The following is a 4,784-nucleotide window of genomic DNA, read 5'->3' as shown; positions in this document are numbered from 1 at the left end:
CTCCGTGTCACTTGGGAAGCTATCAGTAGGTTTGGGAATCTTCTCAGCTAAATATCCCACCTGGAATTCCAGCTTCCTAATGGTCTCTCCCTGGTTCTTAATATTGGCTCGCACCTCCTCTTTGAACACCTTATTTTCTTGAATCTCTTGACATATTCCTTCAAGTAAGGCTTCAATCTTAGAGAGCTTGTCATCAATTGATGAGTGGTTCGGAGTAGATGTGCTGTTTTGGTTTTGATAAGTATGTGGAGAAGTGTTGTTGTAGGGGTGTTGAGATGTCCTCTGGGTGAATTGCTTTTGATCTTGCTCACTTCCCCACCCAAAGTTTGGGTGGTTTCTCCATCCAGGGTTGTAAGTCTTGGAGTATGGATCATAGTTTTTCCTTGGTGAATTCCCAATGTAATTGGCTTGCTCCTGACTCCCCTCTGCTTCTTCATTCACTCCTTCTTGTGTTGTTGACGAAGTGGAGATTGCTGCTACTTGGTTCTTCTCCATCTTCTTGGTGAGGTCAGCCAGCTGCTGGGTAATGAGCTTGTTTTGGGGCCAACATAGCATCTACATTGTTTAGCTCCATCACTCCTCTTGTGTTCCCTCTTTCGGAAGCATAGAAATAGTCATTTTCTGCTACTGTTTCAATAACATCTATGACTTCCTCAATGGTCTTTTTCTTGTTCAAGGATTCTCCAGATGAATGGTCTACTGCCTTCTTTGACTCATAAGAGAGCCTTCATAGAAAATGTGCAGCTGGACCCATTCGTTGAACATGTCAGGTGGACACCTCCTTGTTAAGTCCTTGAACCTCTCCCATGCTTCATATAGAGTCTCACCATCTTGTTGCCTGAAAGTTTGAACTTCAGCTCTCAGCCTATTGATTCGAATTTGTTCACCACATCTTCCCAAGTTGTCAAGCTCTCCCTTGGGAAGGATTCCAGCCACTTGACTGCCTTGTCCCTGAGTAAGAAGGGAAATAAGAGTAGTCTATAGGCGTCAGGATGAACACCATTAGACTTCACTGTGTCACATATTCTCAGGAAGGTGGTTAAATGTTGATTGGGGTCTTCTTGAACACTTCCTCCAAACAAACAGTTGTTCTGAACAAGGGTGATGAGCTGTGGTTTAAGTTCAAAGTTGTTGGCATGGATTGTTGGCTTTTGGATGCTACTTCCACAATTGCCTGGGTTTGGATTGATGTAAGAGCCCAAAACTCTTCTATCCTCCCCAGCATGATTTGCTCCACCTCCTCTGCCATGGTTGTGAGTCTCTTCTTCATGATGATTTTCCATGTTTTCTTCCATGTTTGGTTCAAAGTATTCCTCAAACTGTTCCTCCTCTTCTTCAGCACCAACTACTCGTTTTTCTTTTGCCTCCCTCCTTAGTCTAAGGAAGGTTTTTTCCGGTTCAGAATCAAAGGAAGTTGAAGCCCCGCTTCTTCTCCCTGTCATACAACCAACAAGTACAAGCAGAGAAAATAGGTGCAGACAGTATTTGTGTCAGAATTGCTGTTAGTTGTGGGTGATGCAATATATCAAACAGTTAGTGGGTTAGCAAACAGAATTGAAAATAACAAAGAAAAACAAAAGAGTAGAGGGAGAAGGGAAGAAGTTTAACTAAAACAAAAAGTAAATCACTCAAACAGAAAATGAAATTCACAAAATAAAATGCTCAACCTAGTGATCTTCCAATCTAATCATTGTTGATGCACAATCAATCCCCGGCAACGGCGCCATAAACTTGATGCACGAAAAACTTGTCTCTCAACAAATCTCCCTTCGGCAAGTGTACCGAAGTTGTCGTCAAGTAAAAACTCAAAATAGAGTGAGGTCGAATCCCACAGGGATTGATTGATCAAGCAACTTTAATTAGAAGAATGTTCTAGTTGAGCGAATCCAAGATTTGGGTTGAGATTTGCAGAAAATAAAATGGCAGGAATGTAAATAACAGAAAAGTAAATGCTAGAATTAAAGGACTGGAAGTAAATGACTGAAAATAAATTGCAGAATTGTAAATGGGAATGGGGGATTTGCTCACAAAAGTAAATGGCAGAAATTAAAGAGAATGGGTAAGATCAGAGATGGGGAGTTCATTGGGCTTAGGAGATGTTGCAATTCTCCGGATCAAGTTCATTTTCATCTCTTCCTCAATCAATGCACTCATTGATCTCCTTGGCAATCTTAAGTGATTGAATTACAATTTCTTGCAATTCAATCTCTCAAATCTTGATCAATAGCCAATTCCTTGGTCAATTGCTCATGAGAAGAGATGAAGTATGGTCACTGATTATACCACATGCATTTCCCAAACCAAGTATTGAGAGGGTTATAGTCACATACCCATCCAAACCCAATTTGGTCCAGCATGAGAAAGCATTTCTAGCTTGATCTCTTCATTCCTCTTCCAAGGTTCAAAAGAGATCCAAGTTTGAATAGCTTCTCTTCCAAGATAACTACTCAATTGGATGAAGATCGAAAGCTTTCAAGTAAAATCAAGAGGAAAGATAGAAGAAGAATAATGAAGATTAGTATTGATCCATCAAATTACAACAGAGCTCCCTAACCCAATGAAAGGGGTTTAGTTGTTCATAGCTCTTGAAAATGAAAACAAAGATGGAGAATACATCATAAAACTAGAAATTGCCAAGAAAGTAAAATACAGAGAGTAGTTCTCCTTTTTCCCAGCTTCCAGAACTTTTTTTTACAATTCAAAGCTACTCCTATATATACTACTCTTCTCAGCTTCTAGTTTACTCTTCAAATCTTGGGCCTTTGGATCTTGAGTTTGAAGCAGTTCCTTTCTTTATTTGGGCTTGGCTTTACTTGCAGAGAGAAAGTGCGAAGTGGGCAGAGACTTAAGCTCAGGGCATAAGGAGTGTTAATCATTTAGTGAAAGTCTAAGTTCGGGAACGTTAGTGACACTTAACATTGTCACTAACGTTCCAATGCACCCCTTTGCCTCACGTTAAAACCCACGTTAACTAGGTTAACATGGCTTTTAACGTTGCCTTGTCAACCTTCAAGAACGTTAGTGACACTCAACATTGTCACTAACGTTCCAGTGTGCCCCTTCTTGCTTCACGTTAAGGTTCACGTTAACTAGGTTAACGTGGCTTCTAACGTGGCCTTTGCCATCCTTCGAGAACGTTAGTGACATTCAACATTGTCACTAACGTTCCAATGTGCCCCTAGGTCTCACGTTGGAGTCCACGTTAACTAGGTTAACGTGGCTTCTAACGTGGCCATCTTTTAGCCATCCCAACGTTAGTGACAATGTTGAGTGTCACTAACGTTGGCTCATCCTTCATTTCTCATCGTTAGCTTCCATGTTAACCAAGTTAACGTGACTCTTGGAGGTTGTGTGGTTGCTTCAACGTTAGTGACAATGTTGAGTGTCACTAACGTTGTCGACAACTCTTCATCCTCTACGTTAGTTCCCACGTTAACCAAGTTAACGTGGGAGTTAGCGTGGTACTTTGCACCATAGGCCAACGTTAGTGACAATGTTGAGTGTCACTAACGTTGGCTTCTCTCCCCCCCTTTAACGTTAGAGGCCACGTTAACTAGGTTAACGTGCTTCTAACGTGGCCACTTATGAGTAATTGCCAACGTTAGTGACAATGTTGAGTGTCACTAACGTTGGCTCAACTTCTTTTCTCCATGTTAGAGTTCACGTTAACTTGGTTAACGTGACTCTCTAACGTGGGCATTGATGGCTTTTTGAGAGTGTTATTGGCAATCACTTTTCTCATTAATCTTGCAAGTTACCTCCCCTTTTCTTGCTTCCTTTTGGTCCTGAAATCAAGCAACAAAGTGCATCAAAGCTCTAGTCCAAGTCATGAGTAATGCAACATAATATTTGTCACTAAACTCATGCAAAATCCTCATGAAATTATGTAAAATGCACAATGTATGCTTGAGTCAAGGCATAAGTGAATATTTACCCAAAACTAGCTTATTTCCTAAAGAAATGCATGAAACTAACCTAAAAACAGTAAAGAAAAGGTCAGTGAAACTGGCCAAAATGCCCTGGCATCATCTGTCGCTGTTTGTTTGTTTTCTTCCCTGTCCGAGCTTGTTCTTCTGGCTTTCTGGATCTCAACATATTTGTCGAGAAGTCCTTGTCGCGCCAGTCTTTCTAGGAGGTCTTTCACGACAATGCAGTCGTCCGTGGTGTGGCCAAACTTCTGATGGAAGGCGCAATGCCTGCTCCTATCCACAAACCTTTGGTCTTGGTAATTTCCTGCCCAAGCTGGTGGCTTCACGATTTTAGCATTCAGAATCTCTTTTATGATGTTTTCTCTCTTGGTATTGAACCTGGTATACGTGTTGTATTTTGGTGTGAGCTTGAAAGGCTTCTTTGTATCCTTGTTGCTTGGTGATCGGAAAATTTTTTCCTCATCCCTCCTTTATGGTAGTCTATCCGGCTTTTGTGCCTCGCGGAGCTCTTCAATTTCCATTTGACCTGCAGCCCTCTCTCGGAACTCCTCGAGTGTTTTTGGCTTTGTTATCGCAATGGTTTCTCAGAATTTGCCTGGTCGGAGGCCGGCCTTGAGGGCATGGAGGTGGACAGCCGGATCTAAGTCTTGGATCTCCATGGTAGCCTCGGAAAACCTGGTCATATAATTCTTTAAGCTCTCATGTTGGCCTTGTTTGATTGTGTCTAGGTAGTCTGATTCATGGACATAAATTCTTGATGCAGCAAAATAGTCAATAAAGGATCTCGCTAGTTCCTCAAAGGAGGAAATCGAACCTGCAGACAGTTTAGAAAACCACAGTAATGCAGCACCATCA

At 41.6% G+C, this 4,784-nt stretch overlaps 1 non-coding gene across 1 annotated transcript; it reads left to right on the top strand.

Annotated features, from left to right (window-relative positions):
- The first annotated feature begins 763 nt into the window (after positions 1–763).
- On the top strand, positions 764–867 carry LOC112760188 (small nucleolar RNA R71). Its single transcript, XR_003180640.1, has one exon. It is a non-coding gene; the product is annotated as a small nucleolar RNA R71 (small nucleolar RNA).
- Positions 868–4,784: the final 3,917 nt, after the last annotated feature.

The sequence above is a fragment of the Arachis hypogaea genome, chromosome 16 (genome assembly GCF_003086295.3).
Source record: "Arachis hypogaea cultivar Tifrunner chromosome 16, arahy.Tifrunner.gnm2.J5K5, whole genome shotgun sequence".
NCBI classification, from domain to species: Eukaryota; Viridiplantae; Streptophyta; class Magnoliopsida; order Fabales; family Fabaceae; genus Arachis; species Arachis hypogaea.
The sequence above is the reverse complement of the archived record's forward strand: the minus strand, read 5'-3'. Positions and strand labels throughout refer to the sequence as shown.